The sequence below is a fragment of the Rhinolophus sinicus genome, linkage group LG09 (genome assembly GCF_036562045.2).
Source record: "Rhinolophus sinicus isolate RSC01 linkage group LG09, ASM3656204v1, whole genome shotgun sequence".
NCBI classification, from domain to species: domain Eukaryota; kingdom Metazoa; phylum Chordata; class Mammalia; order Chiroptera; family Rhinolophidae; genus Rhinolophus; species Rhinolophus sinicus.
The window spans coordinates 57,611,493-57,630,847 of NC_133758.1; the positions used below are offsets into that span (position 1 = coordinate 57,611,493).

Below are 19,355 nucleotides of genomic sequence, written 5' to 3' on the forward strand. Positions count from 1 at the left end.
CATTTGCATGAAATATCTTACACCAACCCTTCACTTTCAACCTGTGTGTGTCTTTTGATCTGAGGTGAGTCTCTTGTATACAGCATATACAAGGGTCTTGCTTTCTTATCCACTCAGCCAGTCTATGTGTTTTGATTGGAGCATTTAATCCATTTACATTTAAAGTGATTATTGATAGGTACATAGTTATTGCCATTTTAAAATTTGCAGTTAGATTGTTTTTATCTTTCTTCTATTTACAGAAACGCTTTTAATATTTCCTGCAATGCTGGCTTGGTGGTAATAAATTCCTTTAGCTTATTCTTTTCTGGGAAGCTCTTTAGCTCTCCTTCAATTTTAAATGAGAACCTTGCTGGATAAAGCAGTGTAGGTTGTAGGCCTTTGTTTTCCATCACTTTGAGTATCTCCTGCCACTCCCTCCTGGCCTGCAATGTTTCTGTAGAAAAGTAATTTGATAGTCTTATAGGAGTTCCCTAGTATGTAACCCTCTGTGTTTCTCTTGCTGCTTTTAGGATTCTCTCTTTGTCTTTAACCTTTGCCATTTTAACTATAATGTGTCTTGGTGTGGACCTGTTTGGGTTTATATTGGTTGGAACTCTCTGCACTTCCTGCGCTTGTATGTTGGTTTCCTGCACCAGGTTAGGGAAGTTTCGGACATTATTACTTCCAATATGTTCTCAATCCCTTGCTCCCTCTCTTGACCTTCTGGTATTCCTATGATGCACATGTTGTTGTGCTTGATGTAATCCCAGAGGTCTCTTAAACCATCTTCATTGTTTTTTATTCTTTTATCTTTCTGTTATTCCACTTGGGTGATCTCTGCTAACTAGTCTCCTAAATCACTGATTCGATCCTCTGCTTCATCTAACTTTCTGGTAATTCCTTCAAGTGTGTTCTTTATTTCAGTTATTGTATTCTTTAGTTCTAACTTCCTGTTCATTATGATATCTCTCTCCTTCTTTATGTCATCCCTAATCTCCTTAAACATTCTTATCATCAGTGTTCTGAACTCTGTCTCTGATGGGTTGGTTACCTCTATTTCTTTTGGTTCCAATTCAGGAGGTTACTTCTGTTTGTTTTATTTGGGATATGTTTCTTTGTTTCCCCATTCTGGCTGACTCTCTGTGTTTGCTTCGATGTATTAGGTAGATCCCCTAGGGTTCTTAGTTCTTGCTGGGTTATCTTATGTAGTATGTGTCCTTTATATTTGACTTGCACCACTTCCTTCTTCTCCTCTGAGTGTGCTCCAAAGGTGACTCTTTTGTTGTGTGTATTGTCCTGTTAAAGTTGATCTTTAATTACTTTTAGCTTATGAGTAGGTGGGATTCACTCCTAACCTGACTAGTTGTGAGATTTGGCTCTGCTCACAGCAGGATATTCTGCTTTGTGAGGGTTGACCGCTTAAATGTGATTTGGCCTCTATGGGCTCTTGTGCCTGTAGAGAATTCCCTCTGGGTGTGTCACTTGTAGATCAGACCCAGTAATACTCTGGTTTGTTCTGGAGTTGGCCCCTGGGTGTGTTGAATCTTGTGCCTCTTAAGCTGGGCCCAGGTGTAGGGAAATTTCAGAACAAAGCAAATCACCAAGCATTACAACAACAACAAAGAAAAAATCAAATACGTTCACATGTAAAAACAATCGATAATCCACACTCGACACAAGCAAAGATATCAAAGATATAAAGACAAAACAAAACAAAACAAAAAAGCAGCGCCAGTCTTGGCTCAAGCCCACCAAGTAATCTCCAGGTTGTCCTCTGCTGTACCAAAGAGTCCTCTGCATCTTGTGCAGGCAGAGCCAGTCACCTGGTGCCCAGAGTGACCCTGGAACTGCAGTTCTAGATTAGTGGGGCTATGGGGTCTGGATGGTAGTTTCTACAAAGTCAGTGCAGTTTCTGCCCTTGCCTCCTGCACATATGCACACTGAGAGTAACACCACCAGCCCTGTGCCCAGGTCGCCTGAGTCTTAGGGCACTTCCTCCGTGTGTGTGTGTGTGTGTGTGTGTGTGTGTGTGTGTGGAGGGCGGGAGATTTCTGAGCTGCTGAAAGCCCAGAGCTGCATCTGCCACTTACTGCTGATCCCTGGGAGTGCCTCCGCAGTTGTAATTGCCCTGCCCTAGGCAGGCCAGAAAGGGTGGGGGCTGGGGATGGTGGGGTCTTCTCTCTCCCAGTCCAGCCGTGTCACACTCTTCCTGAACGCCAGAAAAGGTGGTGGCTATGGTTGGAGGGGTTCATCTCTCCCAAACCAGCAATGTCACACTTTTCCCAGTCTCTTCCCTCGGTCAGAACTGCATGCTGGTCTTCCCAGATCCTGAGCACTACAGCTCCTCTGTAATCTGACATGACTCCTCAGTTCAGAGGCCAGCTTAAGTCTCTGGAAGGGCAGGAGTTAGGATTGGGAGAGTGGGGGGAGGGGCCCAGGTATGGAGTTTATGTCCTTTGTCTGACTTAGGGCCCAGCTGGAGGTCTCAGCTTAGGTTACTGCCTCAAATGCTGGATATGCTGCCCTCTCGGTGGGAGAGATCAGCTGTGGGACACAGGGAAAGAGCCCACCTCCTGGCTTTTGTGGTGTCTGTTCTGTCCTGGATGCAGCCGCGTCTCCACTCCGCTCCCTACCCTCTTCCCCTGCTCGCCCAATTTGCCCACCTTCAAGTAATCCTCTTAGGAGTCTCTTAGCTTGTCTGTGTGATGAGCACAGAGTCCTTTGATGGGTTATAGAAGTTCGGTTTGTGGTATAAGATCTGGAGAACTCAAGAAGTCTGCCTCACTGCCGCCATTCCTATGACGTTACTCCCTCCATCTGCTTTTATTTCTACTTTTCTTTTCACAGCTGATAGGAATTCTGAAGTTCAGATGCCCTCCTCAGAAAGTTCAAGGTTCAAACTCCAACTATGGTATCACAGACAACATCCAATGGAAGATGGCGCAGAGATCAATTCTGTAGCAGCCAACTTCACAGCCTGAAGGAGCAGACCTATACATAATTATTAACCATATTATTGATTACATTCCCTATGCTTCACTTTATATCCCCATGACTATTTTATAACTACCAATTTGTACTTCTTAATCCCTTCTCCTTTTTCAACTACCCCAAAACCTCCTCCCATTTGGCAACCATCAAAATGGTTTGTATCTATGAGTTTGTTTCTGTTTCATTTGTTTATTTATTTTGTTCTTTAGATTCCACTTACAAGTTAAATCATATGACATTCGTCTTTCACAGTCTGACTTACTACACTCAGCACAATATCCTCTAGGTCCATTCATGTTGTCACAGATGGCAAGATTTCATTCTTTTTTATGGCCGAGTAATATGCCATTGTATGTATGTACCAACTCTTCTTTATCCATTCACCCATGCAGGGAAACCCAGCTTGCCTTCATATCTTGGCTATTGTAAATAATGCTGCAATGAACATATAGATGAACATGTCCCCTCGAAGTAGTGATTTGGGATTCTTCAGATAAGTACCCAAAAGTGGGATTACTAGGTTGTTCTTTGTCTCTTGTTTAGCCTTTTTTGCCTGGTGTAAGTAATGCTACTTCAGTTTTTATATTTTATATACTCATTTTCATGAAATATCTTTTTTCCATCCCTTTACTTAGAGTCTGTGCATGTCTTTCAATGTGAAGTGAGTCTCTGGTTGGCAGAATATACATGGGTCTTGTTTTCTTATCTAGTCAGCCACTCTATCTTTTTATTGGAGCATTTAATCCATTTACATTGAAAACAATTATTGATAGAATGATGTCATAAAAATGGCGGCATAAGGTGAGCCTCTGGAAATCTCTCCTGGAATTTACAACAATTTGAACAACTATAACTCCACAAAGGACTTCCGGTACAGCAGAAAGGCAAAAATAAGAGGAGCACCTAAAGGTGGGCAAATTGCGCAAGCAGGGGAGGAGGGATGGGAGAAGTGTGGTGACGCAGACCTAGCTAGGTGCTCCGAGTTCGCTGCATTCCAGAACTACCTCATCTGCAGGAGAGGGAAGAACTCAGACTGCTATGGCTCCGCTTATGGCCCACAGGGCTGAGGGGAGAGCATAAAATATGGCTGAAGTCAACACTCACGGCAGAGACCGTGTAATAAAGACTGAGGGAAGAAGGCTGAAAACGGTGGTTCAAGCCCTCACTGCCTCAGAGAATGGAAGCCTTAGGCACTGAGACTAGCCGCCTCCTCCCTACCCTCCCAGAGTTCGACCGGCCCCCACCTGCCCAGTGCAAGAAGCGGAACAGTAGCAGTGTCAAATCAAAAGAACAGAATATTTGCAGTTCTGAGATGTGTGGTCCAAAGACACAGATTTGCAGCCCAACTAGTTCCAGCAAAGGGGAGGGAGCTGTGGAAGCAGGACTAGCTATGGTGGTGGTAGCTGCCACTGCTCTGGGCCACCTCTCACAACCCACCATGCCCCTGTCCCAACCTATCTTGGTGGATCCCTGCAGGAGTAAACAGAACTGCTGAAACACACAGGATCTGAATCTGGTGCAGGAAGAGCTTTGGAACTTCAGAAGCTCTCCACATCCCCGCACAGAGGCAGCGCCCTATGACCCACACGAACTGTTCACAGAGGAGACGCCTGCCTTTCAGGGACTCACCCCATTGTGTGATAAGCCGGAATAGTGCAGAGAAAACATAACACTACAGTGTGAGAGAGAATAAAAGACTGCAGTCGGAGAGAAAATAAAATATTCAACCAACACCTACTGGAAAAAAAAAAAGAGACCTCTTTCTATCAACCTGTTGCAGAAGCCACTCCTGTACATGTCTAGGAAGAGAAATAATAAATCATTAATTGCCATGAATAACCAAGGCAACAAGGCAGCTCAGAAGAAAATGAAAAGTGTCCAGAAAATGAAGTTAAAGATATGGAAATACGTGACTTAAATGACAGAGAATTCAAGATTGCAGTTCTGAAAAAACTCAATGAGATGCAAGAAAACACAGACAGGCACTTTAATGAACTCAGAAACACAATCAAAGAACAAGATGAACATTTTACCACAGATTTGAAATTTTTAAAAATAACAAAACAAAATAGAATTTCCAGAGATTAAGAACTCAATAAAAGAAATGAAGAATGAAATAGCCAGCTTAGGTAGTGGAGTTGACCAGATGGAGGAAAGAATCAGTGACATCAAAGATAGAAAACTGCAAATGACATGCATGGAAGAAGAAAGAGACTTGAGACTTAAAAGAAATGGAAGAACTCTACAAGGACTTTCTGACTCCATCTGAAACAGCAATATAAGAATAATGGGCATACCAGAAGGAGAAGAAAGAGAGAAGCGAACAGAGAATATAGTCAAACAAATTGTTGATGAGAACTTCCCAAACTTGTGGACAGAACTGGATCCTCGAATCCAAGAAGCAAATAGAACACCTAATTACCTCAATCCCAATAGGCCTTCTCCAAGGCACATTGTATTGAAGCTGTGTAAAATCAACGACAAAATCAAAGAAAGAATCCTCAAGGCAGTCAGGGGAAAGAAGACGGTAACCTACAATGGAAAGTCCATTAGATTATCATCAGATTTTTCAGCAGAGATTCTATAAGCCAGAAGGGAGTAAAACCAAATATTCAAACAATTGAAAGAGAGAAATTATGAGCCAAGAATAATATATCCAGCAAAGATATCCTTTAGATATGAAGGACGAATAAAGACTTTTCCAGACATACAGAAGCTGAGGGAATTTTCTAACACATGACCTGCACTACAAGAAATACTGAAGGAGGCTATTCAACCAGTATCGATAGGGATAATCTGTTGCAACCAAAACATAAAAGGGGGGAGAGTAAAGTCCTCAAGCAGAATATGGGAATGGAGAAAGTAAGCATGCTGAATAAAATGGAATACTCTAAATATGAAATTTTCTTTTACATAAACTTAATGGTAACCACTCAAAAACAACCCAGAACTGAAATATATAATGTAATAAGAGAAGAAACAGAGGGGAAAATCATAGAATACCACCACACAGAAATAATAGACAACAAGAAAAAAAGCAAAGAAACAAAGGACACAGTCTTAAAAGAAAACCAAAGATAGAATGATAGGAAATCCTCATATATCAACAATCACCCTAAATGTAAAGGACTGAACTCACCAATAAAAAGGTACAGAGTAGCAGATTGAATGAAAAAACTAAACCCAACCATATGCTGTCTCCAAGAGACACATCTCAGCTACAAGGACAAGCATAGACTCAAAGTGAAAGGGTGGAAATTGACATTCCAAGCAAATGGTACCCAGAGAAAATCAGGTGTAGCCATAATGATATCAGATGAAACAGACTTCAGGATATAAAAGGTAATAAGAGGCAAAGATGGACATTTCATAATGATAAAGGGGACTATACAACAAGAAGACATAACAGTCATCAATATTTATGCCCCCAATCAGGGAGCACCGAAATATAGCAAGCAACTACTAACAGAACTAAAGGGAGAAATTGACCAAAACACAATTTTAGCAGAAGATATAAATACATTATTGACAGCTATGGATAGATCATCCGAACAGAAAATAAATAAAGAAATGGCAGCACTAAATGACACATTAGATGAAATGGACATAAGTGATATTTATAGAGCACTTCATCCTAGAACATCAGATTATACATTTTTTTCTAGTGTCCATGGAACATTCTTAAGGCTAGACCACATATTGGGACATAGTCTCAGCAAATTTAAGAAGATTGAAATCATACCAAGCATATTATCTCAGGGGCTGACCCCATGGAGCAGGATTTGCTTTAGTAGGGCTTTGGTGCCTGCTCAATCTGCTCTTTAGGTGTATCATCCTTGGAGGCAGCAGGGCGATGCTCTAGTTCAGTTTGAAGTGGGCCACTGGGTGTGTCAGCCCTAGGGATACCTGTGAACGGAACTGCTGCAGGCCAAGTTCAGCCACACCCTGAGCCCTGCCCAATACCACCTTGCATGAACCACAAAACAACCCACAGATGGCCACCATCCATGCTGTGTTTGAGGTGCTTTAAGAGGCCAAGCCATGAACCAAGGCCAGCCACTATGAGTGCTGAGCTTAGGGAGGCTCAGCCAGAGGTATAGGACATGCTGAAGCCAGGTGTTGCTTATTTGGGTTTTGTGAACCTTTGAGAGACCTTAGGAAATTCTGCAGCATGAACCAAGGCAGGGGGTTTGTACAAAAAAAAAAAAAAAAAGCCACTGAAAGTGGCTTGGATGTGCCTGAAAGTTGGGTGTGGCAGGGTCTCAGAATCATCAAGATGGAGGAAATGAATGGCATTATCCAGATTGATGGAGACTCAGATATGGGGGCTGCCTGCATCTGCATTCTGGGAATGGAGAGGGCTCAACAAATGAAAAATGGCTTTGGCCAACCCCTCCATCCAGGGGAAAGCTGACCCTGCAGCCCTCACTTTGAAGCCAGACAACTCAGTTTTTCCCTGTACCAGGTCTGACAAATAAATTCATGAACTTGTTGCAAAGATGTTGCTAAACTTTTTTATATCAGAGGGATTATTCACTATGAATTTGTACCAGCTGGGCAAACAGTCAACCAAGTTTACTATTTGGAAGTGCTGAAAAGGCTGCATGAAAAAGTTAGGCGACCTGGACTTTTCACCAACAATTCATGGCTCTTGCATCATGACAATGCACTAGCTCACACAGCACTGTCTGTGAGGAAGTTTTTAGCCAGAAAATAAATAACTATATTGGAATACTCTCCTGTCTCACCTGATCTGGCCCCCAATGACTTCTTTCTTTACCCAAAGATAAAGAAAATATTGAAAGGAAGACATGTTGGTGACGTTCAGGACATCAAGGGTAATACGATGACAGCTCTGATGGTCATTCCAGAAAAAGAGTTCCAAAATTGCTTTGAAGGGTGGACTAGGCACTGGCATGAGTGCATAGCTTCCCAAGGGGAGTACTTCAAAGGTGACCATAGTGATATTCAGCAGTGAGGTATGTAGCACTTTTCCTAGCATGAGTTCTTGAACTTAATTGTCTGACCTCACATGTCCTTGTCACCTTTCCAGCTGCTGCCCCAGTGCTGAAGCTCAGAGTCAGTGAGTCTGTAAGCAAGTAAGTCCATGTGCAGGCTCTTTAAGAGGATCACCTGGGACTGCAGCTGTCCTCCATCTCATTCAGCCACAATCTACGCAGGTTTTCACAACCAGAAATTATGGGGACTTCTCTCCCTGGCACTGGAACCCTGGGCTGGGGAACCTGGTGTGGCCCTGGGACCTCTTGCTCCTTCAGGGGAGACATCCACAGCTGAGATATCCATCCTGATTTTTAATGGTCATATGCGGGGGCTGGACCAGCCCATTCCACATCTCTGCCCCTACTACCAGTCTTAAAGTGGCTTCTTCTGTATGTCCTTAGTTGTACTACTTTGGTTCAGCAAGGCGTCAAGCCATTCTTGATGATGGTTGTTTTTATAGTTTAGTTATAATTTTCATGTGCTCATGAGAGAAGGTAAGCACAGCATTGACCTACTTTGCCATCTTGACCAGAGATCCTAAATTAAGTATCTTGAGGTGGAAGATTATCCTGCATTATCTAGATAGGCTCAATGTAATCACAAGGGTCCTTTAAGAGAGAGGCAAGAGGGTCAGAGTCAGATGAGAAGGTTATGTGGTGACTGAAGCAGAGGTTGGAGTGATGAGCTGTGAAGGTGGAGGGGCCACAATCCAAGGAATATAAGCAGCTCTAGTAGCTGGGAAAGGAAACCGATTCTCCCTCAGAGCCTCCAGAAGGAACACTACCCAGCTGACACCTTGATTTGGGCCTGTGAAACCCGTTTCAGACTTCTGACCTCAAGACCTGTGAGAGAATAAATGTGTATTATTTTAAGCTGCTGAACGTGTGGTGATTTGTTACAGCAAAAGTAAGAAACTAACACATCCTGCCTAGGGCAGACCCATGTCCTCCCCATGGCCTACCACACCAGCCCCTCATTTGTCTCAGGTAAGTCACTTTGGTACACTCCTGGCAGAGGGTCTTTCAAAAGTCCAGACTGTCATATCAACACTTTACCTGTGATCAAGGGTTCTAATCACTTTCAAGTTTCAGTTCTTTTTTTTTTTTCTTGTTCTTTTTTTAATTAAATTTATTGGGGTGACAATTCTTAGTAAAATTACATAGATTTCAGGTGTACAATTCTGTATTACATCATCTATAAATCCCATTGTGTGTTCACCACCCAGAGTCAGTTCTCCTTCCATCACCATATATTCGATCCCCCTTACCCTCATCTCCCACCCCCCACCCCCCGCCCCCGTTTCAGTTCTTAAGTATGGCATTTAGGACCTTGTGACCTGGTACCTGCTATCCTCTCAGCCCACGGCTTGTCACTCCTTTTATATTAAAAAGGGATCATGTAATTGTAAAAGGCACAGTCCCATTTCATACAGGCATAATTAAATAAGGAGATCTATTGGTTCACATGCCAGGAAAGCATTGGGACTCCAGGCACAGGTAGATCTGGGAACACTGCCAGGAATCCATCTTTTGCTATTTCTAAACTCCACTTTCCTCTGTGTTGGCTTCATTCTCAAGCAGGCTCTCTCCTCTTGGTTGCAAACAGCCCCCAGCCTGTTCAGGCTTTCATTCTACCAGCTTCACTATTCCTGGTAGGTGAAAGTAGTCTTTTTCCTCATTGCTCCAGCAAAAATCTCAGGACTGACATGTATTGACTGTGACTGGCTCTGCTTGAACCATGTGCCCACCTTCCAACAAATTACTATAGCTATAGAGCTGCAGGTCTCTCATTAGCTAGGACTAAGTCATGTGCCCATAAATGGCAGAGTCAGCCCCTGAAGAACTGCACAGATGGAGAATGGAAGAACAATGAGCTTCAAAAGGAAAACTGGAAAGAGGAATAGATACTGAGTGGGCAGGAACAAGTGCCCACTAGTCTCTTCCCAATGTACCACATACCCTCCTTCCACCCTGCCAACCTCTCTGCCTCAAATGTCCATACACTCCCCTCAGCATGCCTCCTCCCAGAAGCCCCTCTAACCCTGAGTCCTGGTCAGCTGCAACCTTTGCGCTCCCACAGCCCCTGGCTTTTTCCCATCTCTCCAGTGAACACTGACACCATGTGCCAATGCTGAATCTCACTCGTCTGTCTTCCTCCCCCATGGCAAATCTGACAGTTACTGATATTGAGAACTGACCATGTGCCAGGTACTACCCCAAGTGCTTCACAGGTTTTTATCTCATTTAATCCATTCAACATTCCACCCAAGAGGTAGACACTATGTGTAATCCCTTGTTCAGGGCTGAAGACCAAGGCACAGATGAGATGGGAAAGGGCACCCAGTCTGTTGGCTGCAGACCTGTGCTCTCAATCTCAATGCCACAGCCCTGTCTATAGACCACGGGAGAGTTTGGTTCACCTCTGGGTCCCTAGTGTGAGCTGTGAGTGCCAATCTCCCATTGCAGAATGCTGAAGACCACAGCTCCAGGGATCAAGCAAATGTACGCTCCATTCTAGGGACTCTGACTCTTTGAGCCATTGAGCAAGGTTTATAGTATCCCCATGGCTCAATTTCCTCATCTGTAAAGTGGGATGACAGTAGTACCTACCTATAGAATTGAAGCCAAGATGAAAAGAAAGGATGCTCTACCACTTAGCACAAAGCTTGGCACATAGTAGAGTTTAAAAAAATGTTAGCCATGGTGATGCTGAGGGCAAGGGAGCAAGTGATTTGTATCTCTGATATACTGGAAAAGAGGAGGGCTTCTCTCCCTTCCCTCAAATAAAACACCACTAGAGAAATGAGGGGTCAGGGGCACTCGAGCCCTTTCTAGTTCTGTTTAAAACCTTTGCCACATTCTTAAAGAGCTGAGGTTTTGATACCTTGCTCTTCTCAGAAGATTGTGCCCCAAGAGCAGGAGAAGCTGGTCCAGCACAGTGGTTGCCATGGAAACCATTGAATGTAAATTTCATTTTCTGCCTTGCCCAGCTAAGCTATTGATTCAGCAAGAGGGAGAGAAATTGGGAGCAGTTTCCTTTCCAAAATGAAACAGAAAGTGCAGACCCAAAGAGAAAATGCAAGGAAATGTGGTCAGGTGAAGCAAAACCTAGATGTGAAGAAGATTGAACAGGGACAGACTGTGCTCACATTCCAGGGGATGGCAGTGTGGGGGGTGGGAGGTGTGGGGTACACTGGAGGATCTCTCTACTCCCATTAATCTACTGGCACAGGTAAGCAGCACTCGAGGCATCAGACCCTAGCTCCCAAGACAGGTTCTAGACTACAAGCTGTGTGATCCACGGCAAGTGGCTGAATGTCTCCGAGGCTGTTTCTTCATATGTAAAACAAAGTGGATAAAAATATATCTCTGAGCCTGTTTCTTCATGTGTAAAATAAAGTGGATAAAATCCACAACCTGATAAATTTGTCCTGCGGATGTCATCATCCCTGCAATCCCACAATGTCTTCTGGGATGCTCTTTTCCTCTCTAGCCTGAAATTCCCTCCATTGTTGTCACCGATGACATCAGAATCCAAGGAGTTGTTCCAGAAGTTGCTGTGGAAAAGTTTGAGGTCACCCATGATAAAGGTGACTGAAGAGAAGAAAGATTGAGAAGCAGGAGGAAGACTGAGGAGAAGGGACACAGGGTAGGTAAGTTTTGATGGAGCAATCTGAAGTAGAAATCTGGAGCCAAGAATGCCACAGGTGAAATGGACTATGCATAGAAGGGCCAGGATAGGGGGACAGACTCTGCAGACCAAACAAGGGTCCACTGCAGGTGCCTGGAGCAGCTGTCCCTCCCTCACACCAGGCATTGGGGCCTGCATGGTCCTGGTTCTCTTAGAGACTAACCATGCAGGCTGCTGCAGTGAGGCAGGGAGGTACACTGCCTTCTCAAGTCCTGGGGCTGCCAATACTGCTCCCTTGAGCTGATCGGGGCTGCCCAGGCCTCACAACATGCCAGGGGCACCCTGTCACACGTAGTCCTGGTGGCTGCACCAGCACAAACTCTAATTGGGAAGCGAGATATGCAGAGTACCTCTAATGAGCTACCTTGTTGTAACTCTTAACTGGTTGGTGTTATTTACAGAGATTCCACTAATGAGGTGACTGTCAGGGGGCTCCCACGATGGGGGCAGGAGAAAGGAGAGCAGACCAGCCTCCCCCAGCAAGGAAGAGGCAAGATTCAAAGGGAAGAGGGAAAGAAGCTCACCTTTTCTGAGCTCCCAGTGGGCCTGAGGCCCTTCTTCCATATGATCTCACACATCATTCACAGCCCTGGGAAATATGGGTGAGGTGTAGGGGCAAAGAAACCTGCCAAAGTCACACAGGGAGTCCAGTCCGAGCTGCTCAGACAACTAACCCCTCAGGGACCTGCCGCAGGAAGTCAGCAGGTCTGCCCAGAACCACCCTGGCAGGAGCATGTGTTTGTGGGGGAAAGCACCAACTGAGAAGGAGGCCACCTCTACCCTGTACTCTGTGTGCACCCAGAAACACGGGATCCACTCAAGAGGGTGATCCCCTCAGCACTTCTACAACCCCCACTCACTGGGTGGATTCTGGATGGGCCAGGGTTCTCCCAGTCACCCCTCAGAGCCCTCCTCCCCTAAGGCCCATGGCCCAGAACCTTGAGCTCTGCCACCAGCAGGAGAGGGGTGTGCTCTGGTTCATCCACACTCTCACAGTTCACCCACTTTAGATCCAGGGGAATGGATTTAGCTGGAGCTTAACTGGGCTCAGCCTGGTCAGGGGCGGGGCTCAGGCTAGGCGGGAGCCAGGCTTAACCTGGGCTAAGGGTGGAGCTTAGCCTGGGCTAGGGGTGGAGCCAAGTAAGGGCTCTGACCATTGGTCTTAGTTTTTCCACTTGCAAAATGGAACAGGGATTTCTATCTGACTTTCTACCTGCCTTTCTGGAATATCGTGGGTTCCTGAGAGAGATCATTAAAGTGCCTTGCAAACTGTAAGGTGCCCAACCCTGTCTTTATTATTATCAGTGGTTGTCTGGGCGCAGACGCTGAAATCAAGCTCTCCACCCTGATGGGAACACTTCGCTGGCTTATCCTCTCATCCCACCAAGCCCTGAGCTCCCTTCTCCCCTCTCCATTCTCATTGTCACATATCCTTTCCTCTCCTGCTCCCTGTTAAGATTGGCATCTCTTTAATTATAATGTTTGTGTGTTTCTTTAGGAGCTATGTAATTCCTCCTGACAGTAACCTATTTAAAATGAAAGTCAAATACTCAGAACTTTGTCTAAGAGTTGAGTCTTGGGGGGAAACGCATTAATTGCTAAATGTTGCTAATTTCACTGTGATGTGGTAGCAAAAAGAATGAAAAAAAATACACACACACACACACACACACACACACACACACACACACCAGGGTGCCAAAAAAATGTATATACATGACTTGTATTCATCTTCGGTTATTGGTATATATTGAGCATCACAATTTTAATACAGAGTTTTCCTTTCTTAATATGTGTATACTTTTTTTGGCACCGTGTGTGTGTATTTTTTCACCCTAGAGAATCAGTGAAAGCAGCGTGAATGCAAGGTTGGCATCAGAATGTCAGAGCCAAAAGCTCTCAGAGCTTATGCAGCCAAGCTCCTCCCTCATTTCAGAGACAAAGACACTGAGGCTCAGAGAGGGTAAGTAACTTAGTGAAGGCCACCCTGGGCAGAAGATCCCAGGCTAACTAATGCCCACAGGCTCATGTGGCCTCCAGGCAGCAGCTGGTTGATCCGGGGAACAAACGCCTTGCATTTCTTCCCCCTATCCGCATTCAGGCCATCTGGGGTGCCGCCTGCCCCACAGGGCTGCTGTATTTGCAAATGCTGCCTGCCAGGAGGCCTTGTCCTGGACAAGGGGCCTGCAGAGACCCTCATCTGAGGCTGGAAATCTATTCCTCAGTAACCAGGACGGTGGGCACAGTCCCACTGAGCAGCCATCTGCGGCAGCTGAGCTATGAGGCGCAGGCGCCAAGTGCTGGTGGCATCCAAGACTGCTGTCCAAGGGCCAGAGCGGGAAGAGCGCCAGGTGGGGCAGGCAGGGAAGCTTGCAGATGGACATGTTTCCACAGCCTCTCAGTGAGAAAAGGCAGGTTGGAGGGAAGCCACTGTAAGTGGATGAAGCATTGTTTCTGAATTCAAGACAGCCATCAGCTCAAATCCCAGCCCGAGCCCTCCTTTGCCAGGCAACGTTGGTGAACTGTTGAACCTCTCTGTTTCCAATTCTTCATCTGGCCATGTTATCAATAGTATTGATCACACAGAGTTGGTCAACAGTTTAATGAGTGAACATATGCCATGTGCCAGCCCAAGGCTGGTCTGTACACCAAAAAGGCAACAGAAGCCTAGACCAACAAGCACAACACAGGAGCTCAAGAGTAAAAGATGTGTTTGCAGGCCTGCTTGTGCTGTTATAAAAATGTAACTTGAAGGCCCTCTGGACAGGACCTGAGCTCCTAGCATGTCTCATACCATGGCTCTCTGTGGGCTCATCCTGGCCATTTGATTTGTGTTCCTCTCCTGACTTTGCAACCTAGGGGGGACCCCTTGCACAGCTCCAAAAGGTGAAAGACTGCTTGCCCCACCCCTCCCACTCCTGGCCCAAATCCCATGTGCCTCCTTCTTTGCCCCAACTCTGATGACATAGCTAATACACATCTCGTTCCCTACTCAACTGGGAGCACCTGGAGGATGCGGCCCTCTCATATCCCTACATGAGAAGAGGAAGGCTCTTGGCAGACACATTTAATCATTCAGCAAACAGGGGTTGAGTCGAGGCTCTGAGGACACAGTTGTGAACAATTTTGACAAGGGCCAAATTTTCTTGGACCTTACCTTCTAGTGGCAGAGATGGACAATTAACACTTCAATCAACAAGAAAGCTTAAGATGGAGAAGATAAAACAAAGTGATGTGCTAGACCAGTGAGTGAGTAGCAAATGAATGAATCAATCAGCAAATAGTAAGACTGTAAGTTTCAGTTCAACAACACAGGAAAATTATACAGCTTCAAACAAGAACAAAGTGAGCAAAACTCAACGAGAAGCCGAATCTTCAAGCTCAATGGTTCAACTAATTCATTTTATCTAGAACTCGGCTCCTTCCTCCCACCCCAACTTCCACAATCATAGACCAAGCCCTAATCATCTCTCACCTGCATTATTGTAATAGCCTCCTGGCTGTGTTCCCCAATTCTGCCCTTGATTCCCCTCTACAGTCAATTCTCAACACAGTAGCCACAATGATGCTTGTAAAATGTAATTTCGAACACACCATTTCTCTCCTCAAAACCCTAATGACCTTCATGCCACTCTGAATAAAAACCAAGGTCTTCCTAGGACTTAGAAGGCCCTGGATGACCTGATGCTCATCACCCACCTCTGTCGTCATCTCCTAGTCCTCTCTCCCTCACTCATTCTGTTCTAGTCACAGTGGTCTCCTTGCTGTTCTTGGAAGATGCCAGGCACATTCTTGCCCCAGGATATTTGCAAATACTGTGGCTTTGCCTGGAGTACGTTTCCCCAGATATCCATAGGACTTGCATCTTCACTCCTTCAAATGTCTACTCAAGTGTCATCTTCTCAGTGACACCTGCCCTGGCTTCCCTATCTGAAATGCCAGCACCCCCAACACTTCTTAACCCTCCCTCTGCTTTATATTTCCTTCTTAGTATTTATCACCTTCTAACATATATTTTTCTTTCTTATCTTGTTTATTTTTTGGCTCCACCACTAGGCCAGGGATTTCTATCTGAATCATTCATCCCAACACCTAATACAGTGCCTGGCCCACAGAAGTTCCATAAATATGTGTTGAAAAAATAACTAATCTGAATGATGTGGAAACTGAGGAGCCCAGTAGGGGAGGGAACTGCACCAGGTCATAGCACCAGCTTTTGGCCAAGCTGGGACTGGAACTCTCAGGGAGTCAGGTGAAGAACTGCAGCATTTCATCTTCCTCCTTCTCCATTTCCAACTTAGTGTCTGGAGCTGGATTTCTCCATGCGCGTGGTCCGACCCAGCATGGAGAAGGAGGCCGTCAGGGAACAGGCTGGCTCCGGTATGGGCATAAGGGCATCTTCCTGAGGAAAGGACACAACCACCTGCTCCGTCTGCCAGGCGCACTGAACCCTCAGCTCCAGCTGCCCAACTTTTCCTCCTCTCTATGCAGCAACCCTGATGCGATGGTGGGAGGAGGGTTACTTCAGTAGTTCCAGTTCTACCTCCTGCTGCTGGGCCCCTCCTGACCTGGAGCCCAATTCTGCAGTCAGCAGTCCTGTCACCTGTCCCAAGCTCATACCCAGTCTGACAACTTGGGACCCTTCCATGGCTGCCCAATGCCCACAAGATCAAGTCCTCAGCCTTCAGGGCTCCTGGCCCTGGCCCTGCTCTCTCTTGGGTCCCAGTGCTCCTGGGCAAGCCTGGAGCTCTAGTCACATCTTGCAGGCCCTGAGACAGAGCCTGTGGCTCCCTACCCCTGAGCTTTTTGCATATGCTGTGCCTCAGCCAGAATGCTGTGCCCATCCTAGTTAATGGCTCATCCCTTTGAATCCCGCACAACAATAACATTAACAGCATTGGATACTAGATTTCATTGGATAGTGCCAAGAACCTGACAGCTCAGGACCAAATCCCAGTTCTGCCATCTTCCAGCTGACAACCTTGGGAAAGTCACCCAATCTCTCTGTGCTCAGTCTCCCCATCTGCAAATGTTGCAAATACAAAATGAGCTAATGGCTGGCCTGGCTTGTACCTGGTCATGGTAAGCAACCAAATGCTAAAAGACATAAATAAGAGAAGGAAGGAGAGGAATCACCATTGGTTATGCGTTGTCAGTACTGAGGGCTCAGCATACACCATCCATTGTAATTCACTCAGGAGCCCAGTGAAGAATATACTATTATTGGTCCCATTTTACAGATAAGGAAACAAAGGTACAGGGCCATTCATGGAGTCTTATTAGTCCCTGTAGAGGGAAGGGTGGGAGATATACTAATTCTTCAAATGAAAAGATTTTATATATACATGTATATATATATTATATACATATATATATATATATATATATATATATATATATATATATATATATATAAACGCAGCCACCTTTTTAATGTGTCTATTGCCAAGTTTCTGCCAGACACTTTACCTTCAGGACCTCAAATCCTCAAGACAATGTCTGGTAATTTATCGATGAGGCCACTGAGGTGCAGACACTTGCCCAAGATCACCCAACTAGGAAGCAGCAGGTCTGGCTGGCTTCTGATCTGTGCACTTTTCTCCCAGAGAGAACCTACCTGGAGGGCAGCAGTTAGCCACCAACTTCCAGCTGTTGTGCCTTCAGAGCCCACCATTGCTGCAGGCCAAGGCGCATTCTTCACTAGTCAAAAACTGAGCATGGCAGTGGTACCAGGGCCTAGCAATTCCTGCTCAATGTAGGGCACCTCCATGCAGCACCAGCTTTGCCTTCAGCCACCAGGAGCTCCCAAATCTTCATCTTAAAACCTGGCAAAGAGTGAACTATGTGGGTCTGGCGCCCAGCCTCTCACACTGTCCCTGAGCAATTCAAGGAGTTGGTGGGGAAGAGAGGGGGAACCCAATTAAGAACGAGTGCTTTCATGAAGACCAGTCTGCAGGAAGACAGGGCGGCTCAGAGACTGTTTCCAGAAGGTACCTGTGACAGGCAGTGGGAGATGGAGGCCCATGCTGTGCTCTTGCATCCCCTCCCCCAATCTCAACCCTTACTAAAGAGATCTCAGAGCCACCGCTCCAGAAGAGAAGACCACCAGAGACACAAAGAGGGTACCACCGCAGATCCCTGGGGCACAAAGAGACAGGACCACCCCGATTTGAGTCAGAGACACAGACAAGGCAGGAGACATAGTAAGACACAGAGAGATCCAGGGGTAAAGAAGAGAGGTGCAAAACAGATGGAGTGGAAGAGACTGAGACACAGAGAAATGAGGGAAGGGGAGAAATGCAAAGGAAAGGCAAAGAGAAACGAGAGGGATGAAAACGAAGGAAGGACTGCAGACAGCGCGGAGGGCCACGCGCGGCAGGGGGTGGGCATGGGCCTGGTTCCTACTCCTACCGTAGCTGAGTACACCCGGGTCACGGATGTCACAGCCCCAGCACTGCAGCCCGCTGCACCTCTAGCCTTTGTCCTGAGGCTGGAGCACGTTGCCATGGGCCGAAAGCGCCCCCTGCCGCCCCAGTAGGGTCTGACTGCAGAGCACACAGCGTGGCGCCCAGCATCGCGCCCGGCAGCTCCCGGGCGGGCACATGCTGTGCAGGGGAGAAACTGAGGCCCAGAAACAGATCAGGAGGAGCAGGGGAGACCCTAAGCCAGCCAGTGCCGGCACCAGGACCAAAAACCAAGCCTATGGATGCAGGCTGCCCTCCTAGGGCGCAGTCCGAGTCCGAGGGGTGAACCAGGGACCCCCTACCCCAGGAGGATGCTGTTAGCCCTACCTCCATTCTCCGTGTCCCTCTCTCCCAGCCCGCACTGTCTCCTGGGACCTAGGTGGAAGGCAAGTAGCGCAGTCCGTGAAAAAAGCTGGGGAGGACTGAGACAGGAGATGGCGTTTGGCCCTGGCAAGAGGAGGCTGCTTTCAGCCAGCGAACCCCTCTCTGGAGGAGCCCGTGCCTGACTTTGCCGAGTTTTCAGATTTTTCAAAAGGAGCCAGAAAATTCAGGTTTTTCTATGGGAATGCTCTACGATTCCATAGCTTTGCAAAACAGTGTGTGTGTGTGTGTGTGTGTGTGTGTGTGTGTGTGTGTGTGTGTTTTGGGGGGGGGGGGTTGAGGGGGTAGATGGGATTGTCCCACAAGCCACCCGCTGGCATTTCCCAGCTAAGAGTGTTGCAATTTCACTCACCCATCCCGACTAGTGCCTTAAGTGGGTATTTCCTTAATATATTTCTTTGCTTAAATACATTTATTGAAAAAGGAAACTCTATATCCCTATTGTAATTAGAAAGCCAGCATTCTGTGCCATAAAAGCCAAGTAACCTTAGCAGTAAAATGGGACCATTAAAACAAAAAGTTTGGCCCTATCCCACCTCACATTAGTGTATTTGGCGGGCACCCTCACCTGTGAACTGCTGATGTGTCACCTCTGATGAGGGTGGGGGGCGGGGGTGAAACTGATCTTTCTAGAACCCTAGCAGTGGCCTCTGGAGTCTCAGAACCTAGGGAGGCCACCCAACCTAACCCCGTCCACTCTCAGCGCCAAGGGAATAGAAGCCCAGGTGGGGTAGGGCTGCCTCCCCCGGAAATCAAGGTGTAGAATAATGCATCAGAGTTTACCAGAGAGGAAGTAGGGAGACAGAGCCCAGAGACAGTACCTCAGCAGTGGGTGAACCAGAACCT

At 46.4% G+C, this 19,355-nt stretch overlaps 1 long non-coding RNA gene across 2 annotated transcripts in view; it reads right to left on the minus strand.

The window, feature by feature from the left end:
- The window catches only part of LOC141573176 (uncharacterized), a 39,533-nt gene extending 20,814 nt beyond the window's left edge, over positions 1-18,719 (minus strand). Inside the window, exon 1 of one of the 2 annotated variants that reach the window (XR_012498836.1) lies at positions 18,456-18,719. This is a non-coding gene — a long non-coding RNA (uncharacterized LOC141573176). Of the gene's footprint in view, positions 1-17,281; positions 17,472-18,455 lie in introns of those variants that run through there. The other variant, XR_012498837.1, reaches the window with a different exon arrangement.
- Positions 18,720-19,355: the final 636 nt, after the last annotated feature.